Source organism: Spinacia oleracea, chromosome 4, assembly GCF_020520425.1.
Source record: "Spinacia oleracea cultivar Varoflay chromosome 4, BTI_SOV_V1, whole genome shotgun sequence".
Classification (NCBI taxonomy): domain Eukaryota; kingdom Viridiplantae; phylum Streptophyta; class Magnoliopsida; order Caryophyllales; family Amaranthaceae; genus Spinacia; species Spinacia oleracea.
The window spans coordinates 66003778-66018733 of record NC_079490.1 but is presented as its reverse complement, the minus strand read 5'-3'; the positions used below and the strand labels follow the sequence as shown (position 1 = coordinate 66018733).

The 14956-nt window shown below is 41.0% G+C and overlaps 1 pseudogene; it reads left to right on the top strand.

The window, feature by feature from the left end:
• Positions 1-1445: 1445 nt before the first annotated feature.
• Positions 1446-1546, top strand: LOC130460250 (uncharacterized; annotated as a pseudogene).
• The last annotated feature ends 13410 nt before the right edge of the window (positions 1547-14956 follow it).

Below are 14956 nucleotides of genomic sequence, written 5' to 3'. Positions count from 1 at the left end.
TGCCTCGGTGAAAGACAATGTCACATATAGCTTACTAATTGTGTCTCATAACTTATGGAATTGATCATCTAACTTTTTTCCAGCAATTCTTTGAGGATAGGGGGGAGGAGGAATAGGGAGAGGAGGAAGACGTAGCCTCCGTCGGCCTAACGCCATCACTCACGTCATCGACATGAGACTTCTCTTCCGCCACATCACAGTCCATAGACTCATTTCCCTTAGATTCCTCACCCGTACAGCAAGGAGCATCAACAAACTTAGCACCATCATCTAGGATCATCCCACTCCTAGTCACGACCGAATACATTTGCTTAGAAGCTTGACCTTAGGGTGGGAGACTAGTATGCACTTGTTGTTCTTTGATGGTGCTAGCAAGTTGTGCTAATTGAGTTTCAATCATTTTCAAGTGAGTGTTGGATTGCTTAAATCCATCCTCAAACTCAACATTTTTCTTGGCTTGCGCCCCCACGAACGACTCCATGAGAGCCTCAAGGTTAGACTTGAGAGGCGGGAGCGGTGGAGGTGCATTGCCATAACAACTAGGGTTTTGTTGGAATTGGCTGCCATAGGTCCTTGGCCCATTGAATCCGGGAGGTGGAAATTGAGAAACACCATATTGACCTCCCGAGTTCAATGGATAACCCCCACTAGAGGCACCCCTAAATTGCCCATAAGAATAGTTGTAACCCCCTTCACTATGATGGTTAGGATTATAACTACCTTGATTGTATTGGGTTTGATTGCGAAGACCATGAGATTGACCATAGGGTGCTTGGCCTTGATAGCCTTGCGCCCTATAGCCACCTCGGCTTTGACTATCATACCCACCTCCTTGGCCAAAGCCTTGGTAGGATCCATGCATAGAGGGCCCTCTAGCTGCTTGCCTAGCAAAGTTTTGATTATTGGGGTTATCATTTCTAGGCCTCTCACTCATAGCATGGGCATATTCCAAATCAAAATCACCTTTATAAGAAGGGCCATAATCCACATAAGACACATTATGCACCAAAGGACAAGCATTAGGGAAATGACCATAGTCTTGACAATTATCACAAAAGGATGTGCCCGGAGGCATAGTGTCATAGGAACTCACCTTGCTCTACCCCTTAGTGAGAAGAGTAACCGAAGGCGGTGGAATTGTTGATGGTGATGGGGGTTGACTTGGAGTGCTCTCTAGCTTTTCCAATCTCGAGCTAAGCTTCTCAATAATCCGTGCTTGCTCCATAGCATATACCGACTCTTTACCATCATCACTCCTACCCTTGCTATCATAGTTCCTTGTACCAACATGCCAAGCTTGGTAATTTTGGACTACATCCTCAATTATCTCTTCTATTTGATCTTCGGTCTTGTTCATTATGGGACCCCCTGTCCCCGCATCTAGACTCTTCTTGGAGGTCGGGCTCAACCCCAAATAGAAGGTTTGGAGTAGCAACCACTTAGGGATCCCATGGTGAGGGAACTCTCTTTGGTACTCCTTGAATCGGTCCCATGCTTCAAAAAGCGACTCATCCCGCTTTTGCTCAAATGATTGAATTTTGTGGCGATACTCCGCCGTCTTGCCATGAGAGTAGAACTTGCTCAAAAATGCGCTTGTCACTTCATTCCAAGTCCGAAGTGAATTTGGCTTGACCTCCTTGTCATGCCAATTGCTAGCACGTCCTAGGAGAGAGAAACAGAATAGCCTCAACCGCACATAATCCGAAGTCACACCATTGTGTTTGATTGTATCACAATAATGCTCAAACTGTTTTACGTGCTCGTGCGGTGACTCGTTGCTCTTTCCGCAAAACGGATGTCTTTGAACCAAGTTGATCAAAGCGGGCTTGATTTCGAAGTTATTTGCATTGGTTGTGGGTGCTTGGATCCCACATGTTGCCTCAAAGGCTCCCAGTATACCCAAATTTTTTACCGGGAGCGCAATGGTCTCAATGGTTTGTTCACTTTCTTCTCGTTCCACGCCTTCACTCAAGGAATCAAATCGGTTGAAGCTTGACGAGCGGGTTCGGACGCGCCTTAATCTCCGCAATGTCCTCTACAACTCAAGGTCGAGAGGGTGGAGAGACCTTTGACGTGATCGACCCCTTTCTCGCATACAAACTCAAAGTACACGTGAGTATTGCAAAGAAAACAGAAAGCAAAACAAGAATGAAAATGTTTTTGTATTTTTCAATAGGTAAACTAGTGTCAAAAAAACTAAATAACAACGACCGTTCCTCGGCAACGGCGCCATTTTGATAGGTCGATTTTCGCATCGTTATACGAATATCACCTAATCAAACAATATTTATAAAACACCTAAACTACCGGCTATATTGACTATAACGGCAAGATAGGGATCGTCCCAAAAGAAACAGAGCGCATTGAGTTTAGAAGTTAAGCTAGTTTAGACAAGATTGAATTTGAACTAATTGCTAGGAAACTAAGCTATCAAACGAATTAAGCCAAATAGGGAAGCGCTAGGGAATCGAGGATAGGCTAGGGAAATCGGGGAAACGATCAAGGAATCAAACAATCATGATGATTCAAAGACTTAGTACATAGGGGAATAGAAACCAATGACGTGCTCGCCACCTCTCGGATGGAACACGCGAAGCATCTAATCTATAGAGAAGCTTTCGCATAATCCTAAACTAGACCACTTGCATATAAGACCTACTATTCACTTGCATAAAAGAGGTTCACAATGTCTTGCCAAACCTAAACTATGCATCCCAATCAATTCTAATCAACTAGCATTTGCAACTACTACTTAATTAGTCATGGACATCCTATCACCAACTCACATTTAATCATATCAACAATCCACATTCATTCTTCAATTTCCCCTAATTTAGCCCTAGATTCTCCCCTATCCCTAACTAAAATCTACTCACTACTCATGCTTGTAACTAGGAAATTCAAGAATTCAAATCTAGTAGTCATGGAATTGAAAGATTATAAGTAAGGAATCAAGAAACTAGAAATTCAATTGCAATTAAGGAGAATTAAGAATCAATCAAAAGTTATCATCAAAGCAATTAACAATTCAAAACTTCAAGTAGAATATGAAAGCATAAAGAAAATTGAATTAAATTGCAAGAGAAATCAAAGAGTTGAGAGAGATTACAAATTGAAGCTTCTCCAATAGAGCTTTCTCTCTCCTAAAACCCAAGCTTGAAGACTAAGAAACCTTTCTAAATTTTATGAAAATCTAATTCTGGAACTAATTGTTCAATAATAAAACGAAAAATCTATTTATACGACCCTTAGAAATAGAAATTTTAAACTCGAAAATGCCAGCCCGCGTAGCGATGCGACCGCAGAGACCCAGGTGCGATCGCACCGGTGCGAACGGGCTCCAGATCTGTGCGATCGTGCTTAGCGAAGACTTCTCTTCTTCGCACCGTGCGAACGTTCTCCATTTCCGTGCGAGCGCACGGTCTTGAGATAGGCAAAAAATTCAAAAATCCTCATGTGCTCGCACGAAAATTCTGTGCGAGCACACGAACAAACTGTGCGAGCGGGCTGGAAATGGGTGCGAGCGCACGAAATTCTTGAAAGTTCCTGCATCGTTTTTGCAATTTTGTGCGAGCACGGCTAGCAAGACTTCAAGCACAAATTCTTGAACTCGATCGCATGGCTAGCAAGACTTCAAGACCAAGTCTGCTGACCCGTCCGAACACACAAAATTCCAGTGCGATCGCACGGGCTTGATTCGAGCATTTCCCACCATTCTCCAATATTTTCCTGAAAAATGAAAAGATGGTATAAGGGCATAAAAATGTAACAAAAGATATATAAAACTACCAAAAAGCATAATAAAATTCTGTAAAATCCTAAGCTTAGAGCGACATAAACACCGCTCATCAGTTTGTAATCACTTCCTTAAACTAGAATCATTTCAAGTTATGGACAACATCAAAGGTGAAACCTTTTTAACATTAAAAGGTCTAATCTTTGAGATCCAAGACTTCACATTTCAATATTCAAGTGTAAGTTTATTTTCAAGATTCTATGATGTTTAAGGTTGTTTGTAATCACTTCCTTAAACTAGAATCATTTTCAAAATATGGAGTAATCAAAGGTGAAACCATTTTAACATTAAAAGGTCTAATCTATGAGATTCAAGACTCCTAAGTTCAATATTCAAAATTCAAAATTTCAAATTCAAATTCTATCCCCAAAATCTAAGACACTTTTTGTGAGGGGGTCGAAAAAGCACGAGGCTAATGCGTGACCTCGTCCCTCGTGGGTGTGACGATTCTTTTATTTAATCAAGTGTAATTGGATTTCCTGTGAGTATACACCCAATTGACTAGTAATATAGGAGTCGCCATTCAGTTTTTAACGACAATGAGAAAAACTGATAAAACCCGGTTATCGTGACATAAAGGGAGTGCAATTATGTTTGACCACGATGGCCGTAGGTTCCCTTGTGATCCCTCGTGTGGGGATCTCTCAACATACACCCACAAGGTAGAGATTGAGGGTTCGGGGGACTGTAACTACCGAGAGGAGTACTTCGCTCGTCGATAACTCCAGAGGCAGGATATCCTTACTAGCTCAGCATAAATAATTGAAGGGACATGCGTTAACTATTAAACTAATCTGAGTTGACTTTAGCAATATGCAACATATAATACTAGATCGATCGTGATTATCTGATTTAAATAGTATTAAGGGACCTAGCATGATAATCCAATTTCCCAAAAATATTATATTTGTTAGGCGTGATAGAACAATCAGATTTAGTTAGATTAACAGTTCATAAAAAGGGCGAGGAAAGCAATTAAATCATCGAAAAGGGACACATTACGACGCACCCTTGAGAGGTGCGTCACGGTTCTCAGAAAACTAACCACTTTGACTTTGCTATTTCTCCTTTTTATTTAACGAATCTCAATTATGGGACAGGATACGTTCTGTTCGATTTATGGATCGATTGCGACAGAACGCGTGAACAATTTCGCAGCGTGAGGCTTAGGCTTAGGGGTTTAGAGTCAATACTCAGAATATGAATTGTGTGTGTTGTGTGTTCTTTTCACGTCGAATTTAGGGCTGTATTTATAGGGAAGAGTTCGTGGAAAGATAGAATTGCAGAGTTCTAATCCACAAAGAATTAGGAAAAAACACGTACCCAGGTATTTTCAGCGCCCAGCTCTAGGCGTCAAAGATTTCGGTGCCCAACTCTGGGCGTTGAAAATAGGACCCATGCAATTTCAGCGCCCAGGGCTGGGCGTTGAAATTGATGTTTGGGCTGTTTTCTTAGTCAGATTCAGATTCCTGAAATCCGTAGTGGTTGAGACTTAATCGAGTCTTTTAGTGCGTATCAATTTCATGACAGAATGCGTCTGGGCCCGTTACGAACTCTAGGCTCGTTAGGATTTTAATTAATACGTAACTCTTATTTCCGAATCATATTAGGAATAGGATTCTCGCAGTTTTCTATCTCATTTAGGATTTATGTTGGAGTGCAACACCTAATTCTGACAGGTTTCTATCTTTTATGACTTGCCACTTTTAGAATCTATCCTTTACTGCAATTACTATTTTTAGCAGGTTTCCATAAATAGCAGGTTTTGGGTGAAATGAAAAGGGGAATTGAGATTCGTTATTTTATAGGAGATGCGTTGTCAAGTGGAGATTTATGTTCTCATCATCGAACCTTCCCTTTAGGGAATGGGGACAAAAGTAGGTGTCTACAGTTAGCCCCCACTTTGACTGAGTCTTGGAGTAAGACGATGGTCAAAGTATTAGACGGAGTGCGTCGCACAAGCCATAGTGACCTGTTTTGGCGAGGGTCTCACGAGCCCCCGAGTGATAACATTTGACTTAAGGGTCATCACTTGAAATGTCGACATATCCCTCACGTGTCATTGGGATTTGTCAACGGATAGTATAGAATACTCCCTCACTTTGTCATTGGAAGTATCTAAAGAAGCGTAGAAACTCCCTCACTTTGTCATTGGGAGTAGCTACAGATGTTTTCGAAATCAAAGCTATAAAGTGTAATTGGGCCTGGCCAAGCCCAACCACGAGGTAAAAATGTTTTTAAAGATTCTCATTTTCAGGGCTAGCTAAACGAGAAAACCCCCTTGTTTTTATGGGACGTAAAACGAAGGAAAATCCAGCACATCGCTCTTTTTTGGAAAAAACGGAAAACCAATCCTTGTAATTTTTGGAAAAGGGAAAACCAGAAAAAGTTATCGCTGCAGCGACTAAGGACCTACGCGACTTGTGACGTAGACCCCGCCGGCTGAAGATGGCGAGCCTATTTTAAATTTGAAGACTTTATTTTTCGAAAACTGAGGACCTGCGCGGTTAGTGACGCAGACCCCGCCCGCTGAAGGTGGGTGAGCCCTCTCCGCTAAGGGTGGACGCCCCGCTCGCTGGAGGTGAGCGAACCTGAATTCGTCTTTTCGATTTGGGATTCGTGTGCCGTGATCTTGCCCGATTGAGGTGGGCGAGTCCCTATTTCATTTTTTTTTCTTGTGATTTCTTTTGAGAATTTCTTTTTAGCCATTCTTATAGGAGCGAAGTCTTCCGAGGGATGCTCGGATTTAGTTGCAACCTGAATGTGGGTTGACAATGCGCTTGGATGGACCATAGTCTCGTGGTCATCACCTTTTCATGGTTTGGAGCTAGTCTTTTGGCTCAATTTTGCCACTACCTGGGTCCTTGATTAGGGGACTATGTATAAGTGTCAATGGCGACCTTTGTCTTGACGTCGTAAACCGGTTTTATTTTTTGAGACATCCAAACACGGGACTTTGTACAGCGTAGTCTGGGAATATTGTTTTAACTTTGCATAATATATATTTTCTTTCGAGCCCCCAAGCATTCGTGCTTGACGGTCATTTCTTGTCAAAGAGGTTCCTTGGGGATACGCATTCTGTAATGTTCTTTGATCGTGCTTGGGATTGTGCTCGTAAGTGCGAGCGATCTTCGTAGTGGTGTGCTACTCTTGACAAAGTCGTGAGGTGCGACTTTTAGTAAGGAAATCGGCAATTTTCGAGTCGAATGGATGCGGCAGGGCCCACTAGAAGTTAGGGCCCTTTTTGAGGCTGGGTTCACTTTCGGCGCCCAGGCCTGGGTGCTGAAATAATTCACGCCCAGATGGGGCGTTGAAAGTGTTGTTTGGGCTGGTCTTTTGATGACACAGTTGGCCTCTTGTTCATTCGTTTATTTCACGTGGAAGTTCTATGTATTCTCTTCTCTTTTGTTTTTTCTCTCTTTTTTTTTAGAACGTGATGATTTTCTTGAGAAGCCGTAGCCGATTGGTGGACTACGGTGCTTGTCGCTTTGGGGCAATTATTTTAAGGAACTGTTGCTCTTAAGGCGTACAGTTATTTCGATAGTTGGGCGAGTCTATATGGCCCCAGGAACATACCTTGAGGCGTAAGACTTTGACCGCTCTTGTTGTTGTATATTTTTCCTTTTGAACGCGTTCGTGAATGTTCGATACTTAGAATGATGATATATATGTGCGAACAAGCGTTCATAGAATGGCCGTTGTGTGCGGTCCATTAATCAGTTTGCTTGAATCATTTTTTTTTTGAGCAATGACTGATTTTGAATAGTTTGCTTAGAAGCTTGATAGGGTTCGGGCCCATTCATGAAGTGGGCTCAAACATCGTGCCCTTTCGATTGTTCAAACATTTGCTTGGAGATTTTTTTTATTTTGTTATGGTTGTTTCGTAGCTTGGAGCCCCCAAGTATGCATGTTGGGATGCTTCCTTTTGGCGTACGATTTTTGTAGGTTCTTTCGAGAAAGATGCCTTGGGGTTTCGCTCGTGTAGGTGCAAGCTATCCCTTCCGTGGTAGGCAGTATTTTGCTACCTTTAATCCTTAATGTAGAAGTCGTGTGGCGTTCATTTTGAATTTGGGCGATAAGTAGTTTTTTGCCTCTTTTACACATGCTCTTGGTCGTGCCTACATTAGTGCAATATGCCTTACTCCTTTTTTAGACTTGTACCGTGGGACGGTTGAACTTATGGTGCGACGTAGGCTTGTGTGGCCTAACGGCGTGTCTTAGAACATTCCTCCAAGTGTTGGGATACTATTATTATTTTTGCATTGGAGTACTTCATCGCGCCTCGTTCAGGTGCTCAAACAAGTGTAGCACCTTCTGTGTGGGTTTGCGCGGCTTATTACTTCGTTCAATGCGAGGATTCATAGGTGTTTCTTTCTTATTTTTATATATGGGCAAAACTGGGCTAGCAGAAAAAATCAGCGCCCAGGCTGGGGCGTTAAAGATATCGGCGCCCAGCTATGGGCGTCGAAAATGATTTTTATCCTTGATTTTTTTTTCTTTTGCTTTTGCTTTGGAACGAGGTAGACTGTGTAACGGGCGCTTGTAGGGCGAACGTTATGTGCAGTAGTTTGATCGGAGTTTTGGTGACTCGCGATTTTCAGTTACCCTTGTTAGTGGGGTGACTTTATATATTCTAAGTAGCGCTTAGAATTTGGGAAGGGTTGTAGCCATTTTAAGGTTCGTTTTTCATGATCAAACCTTAGGATTGTGCCCCTATGACGTATGTATAGCATTAGCGTCGAGAATTTGCGATAAAATTGTCATTTCGAGCATTTCTATAGTGTTTTTCTCAAGCCTCCAACTGTAGCTACGGGATTGGCTTGGTGCTATAATCCCTTGCATACGTTTTTGTGCATTCATGGTGAGATGGATCGTGAATAGTTTGAACCAGACTCGTTTAGTGCGAGGTACGTTCGAGTAGTGATCTGCTACTTCTCTTGTAAATGTCGTATTGTGCGATATTGCCATGGTCAAGGTAGTCACATGTTGAAGTGTGCCTTGACCAAAAGCTAGGTGCCTTTCTTTACCCATAATTATATTTAAAAATATTTTTTTTGACTCACTTGCAATGTTGAGATAAACGCATACTTAGCTTAAACCAACGACACTTTATTATGTTCGAAAAAGTCTTTTAAAAATCATTTGAAAATTATTTAAAATCCGAGTCCTACTGTGTACAATCCGAGGTGTCCTAAGTAGGTTGACTTATAGAAGGGTTCGTACAGGATTACATGAGTGAATCAGAATACTGTTACGATTTTTGGAATGTTGTCTAAGGATTTGCTGGAAGCCAGGGTGCAGGTGTCAAGATATACTTGTGCCCGTTTGGCATATGTTTTAGGCTTTTAGGGCCATCTTTTCCAAAATTGCGGGAATATAAACCGTTTTCAAATTGACTTATATTTACTTGGTGTATGTCTGTATAAAAGGTCAAGGTATACTTAGTTTCTTCCCTATCTCTTTCATTTCAATCTTTTAGCCCCCAGTTGCTATTATGTCTTCCCATTAACGATGCTTTTTAAATTTTGATTTTAGATGTCCGTGTCATATGTCTGAGTAGGGTGAGCCTTGGTTAAGTGCCAAGTCCTATTGACAATGTCTGATTTTTTTTCAAAGGGGATTGGCAAGTATTTGAATTACTATGAACGGGTGCCCTGAGTTCGAAGGAACGATGGGGCAATGCCGTAGAACAATTCTCTTTATTGCAAGCCTACTGCCTTTACTACTTGTTGGCGATCATGACTGTGTCTAGTGGTGAAAGAAAGTCTTTAAGTGAGTTAGTTCGCTTTAGGGAGGGTCAAGTCGAGTACTTTCGAGGTCATGGACGCTTGCGCTAGCCCCCACTTAATTGAGGCAAAGCGGTCTTTTGAGTCTTGGCTAAGTGCTCCTTCTGGCAAGGGTACGTGCCCTTATTATTTTTCGATGTGTGCTCATTTTGGCATCTTGATGACTTGGATTCCTCTTCGTGCTTTCAATTTTTCTTTCGACTTGGATTGCAAGTAATTAAATTTCAATAAGGGACTTCTATTTTTATTCTTGTTTTTCTATAGGCTTTAATATTGGTTGGACCGAATCATGGATTGCCTACGTATCCGCCTTAAATAGATTTAACGGTTTTTTCATGAAATGTCCCTCAGGTTTGCAATAATGCACCAAATACCCTCGCGTCTTTCGAATCACATAATATACCCCTATTTTTGCCTAAGTTTGCACCAAATACCCCTAATCCGACATTCCGTTAGTCCTCCGTTAAGTCATGTTTATAATTCACAAAATGCCCCTATTTATAAACTTATTGCACAATATACACCTATTTGTAAAGTTATTTGCACCAAATACTCAAATTGCACGAATTGAATCTAACGGCTAGTTTGAATCTAGTCACATTGCCTCCTCATAATTCATCAGTTTCGATTTTCAGAAGAGCAACTCAAGGTAGTTTGAACCTTCTAACTCTATCATGAAATGACTAAATTAGGCTACCTCAACAACTTGGTTGTTCTTAAGAAAAAAAACCCAAATATCATGAAACTAAATTAGGCAGAGGCAACGAATTTCACTGCTAATAACAGGTTTCCTTGCGTTATTGAAATACTCATTGTCAGAGAAACATTATGAACAACTCTAATAACATCTACAAAATAAAATACAAGTGATTGGTATTGTGAGAAACAAGTGTTGTTGTTAAAGGCTGCATTTCTTGCCTACAAGATCCTTTCCATCAACATGTATACCCAACTGATCAATAGGAACAAAGTTGAACTTTGTTTCAGGGATATATACCCTTTCAACACTGGCTACCTCAACAACTGAGTTCTCATTGATGGTCATCTCGTAGTCATTTTTAGTCGTGTTGAACCTCTTATTAGCAACTTCAACAGATCCCTTTGAGATGTATTAAACCTTCCCTGCATCAAAGGTGTCAAAGAACTTCTTCTCTATCGCATTGAACATCGTTGCTTGTATTTGAGTACCCTACATTCATGAACTACTATATGAACAACTCTCAATTCAAACATGAAAGTGTAAAACATAGAGTTTGACTCATTCTAGATTATGCTTACATATTCATCAGTTAGCTCAACATTGAAGACATTCCCTTCTCCTCTCTCATTATAGAAGGTTCGTAGTGTCCCCTTGCTGGTAACTCGGACTTTGATGGTCCAGTTCCCTTGGTAAGGGTTCAAAGAACCAAGAGGGTACACTCTTCTAGTCATACCCATTCTTGCAGCAGGTGCAGCACTGCAACACACATAAAAGCACCATAAACACTAACCAAAACACACACACTAAAAAAACCATATATAGACACTAAAACAACCAATTTATAGCAAAGCAAATTGGGAAATAAGCACAAGTAACTGGAATCAGTTTGATAACTAATGATTTCTTCATTTATTAAGAAGCAGATAAAGAATAAGAATTAATCTGAAGTTCAAACGTAAACAAATCTTAGGAATTAATGGTACTTTACTGAATTGATAAAGACAAATCAGGATTATGAAATTACTAGAGTCGGGATTGATCGTTTCCAGGCACCCTCAAAATCAAATCTAAAACTCTCTGGGCAGCGAATCAAACCAAACCAAAAACGCCCAGAAATTCACCAACATTCATCTCAGTCAACGAAATCAAACCCAGCAGAAACGCCTAGAAATCAAAAGAACTAAGAATTAATTTGAAGAAATCAAACCTAGCAGAAGAAATTGCAAGAACGGTCAAAACAACGAACCAAGAATCTCAGTCAAACAGTTAGGCTCGCCGGCGACCATATATCGGAGATCGGCCTCCGCCGGGGAACAGAGAGGGGAGATCGGCCGCTACCGGCGACTAGAGAGCAGGATGAAGAACAGGGGAGAGGAGAGAGAAAGAGAAGAAGTTGAGATTTTTTTAATTTTTTGGAATTTATGCCAAAGAACATGCATTAAGGGCAAAATGGTAAACTATAGCTAACGGAGGACTAACGTCTGTTAACTGCAAGTGCATTTCATGAACAATACGAAAAAATAGGGGTATATTATGTGATTCGAAAGACGCGAGGGTATTTGGTGCATTATTGAAAACCTCAGGGGCATTTCATGAAAAAACCGTAGATTTAATTTGGAATCAGGTCTTGCGTAGTTCTTAGCCTAGAAAATGGTTTCTTAGAATGCCGATTTTAAACAAGTACGTTCTCAGGTCGCAACATATTATTTGAAACGGTAGAATAAGTGAAGTTTATTATTATTTTAATCTGCTGCTTTGCCGTAAGCCAAAAATTTGTTTTATATTTTTTTGAGTACATGTATTTCTTGGTGGTGCGTATATCTAAATACGTGTTGTACCCCTCCAAGTGTTCGTTATTTTTCCGTGTATGTGCGGATAAAATGACGAGCACTTCTGGACAAAATTTGGCAGGGAGAGAGATTCAACGCCCAGGCTGGGGCGCTAAAAAATTTCAACGCCCAGCTGTGGGCGCTGAAAATTATTTCTGGGCGGATCTTTTTTTTTTGGTGCGCTAAATGCTTCATTTTCTTTTTAGACTAACTTTAGAGGCGCTTTGCAAAGTTTCCTTTTTTATTATTCATATATTTTTTTTACATTGAGCGTAGAATGTACTTTTCATTTGTCTCTTTTTTATTTGTGACTCAAGACGGCTTGAAAGATGGGTTAAATGAGATAGGATAGGTTGTATAGGTATTAGTCGAGCATGAGGATTACATCAACCAAGGCCAATGAATAGCATGGGGACGGCTCAAGGGTATATCAACGGGATGTATCCAAACGAGTTATATGGTCATTATGCCAACGGTGGTGTAAGAGGAGGTTTGGGCTTTGGAAATGATGGGTATGACGCACGTGTCAATGACCGTACGTGGTTTGCAGTTGATAACAAGTTCAAGAACAAGGGTCGAGGTAATGGTTTTTTGGGTTATGGCAATAAGAACATGGATGAGCTGAACAGGGGCCCCAGAGCGAAGGCGTCTAAGAACATAAAGATTGGAAAGGGTAGACATTGTAGAATTTTATGATTTGGATTGGTTGACTCAATTCTTTTCCTTCGTTTACTTGGGTAAATTTCGCACTTTGGGAGGTACGGGCTAAGTATTTCATGGCTCGCTCTTTTCGCTCTCCCTTTTCTCTTTCTATATTTTTTTTTTCGCTCGGGATTTCTTCCCGACATAAATCCTTCAATCAATTTGGGCTAAAAGGTAGATGGTTGTGGTCTTTGAGTCACGAGGCGAGACTGAGTGAGCCTCGTTTGGTAGGCCTATAGTGGACCTTTTAATTGTCTTACTTTGCAAGCGTATTTAGTCGTTTCTTAAAATGTGCAAATAGCGTAGATTCAAAATGTTATTTTTACCTTATTGAAATTTAACGAAAGAATTTCATCGAAAATAATTTTTTGTTTCTTTTCAGACTCCAGTTTCTGGGACTTAATTGGAAGTTGTGATTTAGACTCGAACTTTCATTAATCTTTCTGATTATAACCCGTGTATGAATACAAGGAGGTGGCCTAGACTCAAAATAATGACGTGGCGTGAGCCTATAATACTTGACCAAGCGACACTCAGACTTAGGCTAATTGGACCATAACTTTCGTTGGTTGACACTTAGATTTTAACCCTTGGGTGTTCATTTGTCATGCGCCATTTTGCTTAATGTTGGCAAGGTATTTGATTGGGGAGATCGAATTTTTATTTTTGCAAGACTAGAATCATTAGTGCGGCTTCCCTCTTAGTGTGCATTGCTTTACCCCAATAGTAGCCTTATGGTATGCCGATTTGGGTATTTTCATGGTTGGTCACGTTGCATTCATGGAAAATCTTTTAGTCCGTACTTAGTAGTATTTCAAGGAGCGAGTGACTCGAGAGGACTATGATAGTCGTGACCCAATGTGATTATAAGCCTTCAGGCCATTAATTTTTTCTTTGCCAATGGTATTAACACCTTAGGTTCACTTTGGGGGTTGTGCGTCTATGGGGGAATGATTTCCAGAATGTGACCGTTTCCATTTTGCAAATACTATAATATATTCTTTTTATTGGTGAGAGAGAGTATTGAGGCCGTGGATCCTTAGCAAGGGATGACAATTACATATGGGTGCTTATTGATTTAAATGTTAGGAAGGGAGAGTCAATATGGTTTAACCTTTTAACTTGTAGAACGACACCAAGTATTAGGACCGATTCTATGGATAAGACAACTAAGACTTAGGATTTGGATTGTACTTTGGCATAGCCTAGTCTAGACTCGGATTTATGTATTTTTTATTTGAACATTTATTTTTTCTTGAAGACATTATTCGAACATTATTTTTTGAATACTTTGCCCATGTGACATTCAAGGTCGTTTAATTAGCATGCTCGGTTTTGGTGCCGAGCATTGTCGTCGTAGGAGGCCTAACAACGACACAAAGAGTTATTTATTTTTATTTTTTAGTCGCTTTTAGAGTCGAGTGCCTTTTCATACGCCCTTGCAGCAATTTTTACGAAAAGTTTTTTTTTGCTACGTGTTTTTTTTGCGCGGGCACCGAGGCTGCTGTGCCTGACCAAAAGGCCAAGCAACAACTTCAGCGCCCAGCGTCGGGCGTGAGAAATTCTGGCGCCCAGCCAGGGGCGTTGAAAATGCGTCCCTGGCTGGTTCTCGTTTTCTGTTTGCGTCTACTTTTGTTTATGCGACTTCGATTATGCGTGCTTGCCTTATAACGTCCTTTACGCGTTGTGCAGCGTTTGTGGGATTCGTTACAGGCCATCCCGAGCGTCGCTTATTTTTGTGGCGATCATTCGGGTTTGCGGAACACGTATTTCGGTATAACCCTTTGGCAAATTAGTCTATGAATGTTTGGGCAACTTTAAGGTCATTGGTTTTCTAGGATAGTTTGTCACACACAATCACATATTTCGCTACACATAACTAACATTCATCATGAGGCGATAATAACATGTCATGTAGTTTATGATAGGCTTCTATGGGTAGTTATTTGCGCCTGGCTTGGTACCGCTTCTATCGTAGATCCAACACATGCCCCGGTCGAGGTAGTGTCTTCAACAGACGAATTTCGCCCAAGAGGCCAACCCGCAAGTGCAAGCCAAGGGGGCATGCAGGCGAGAGGGACCTAATGAGCGATCGATTGGGTTCGGGATAGGTGTACTACCTGCACAAGTACCGAGTGGGCAA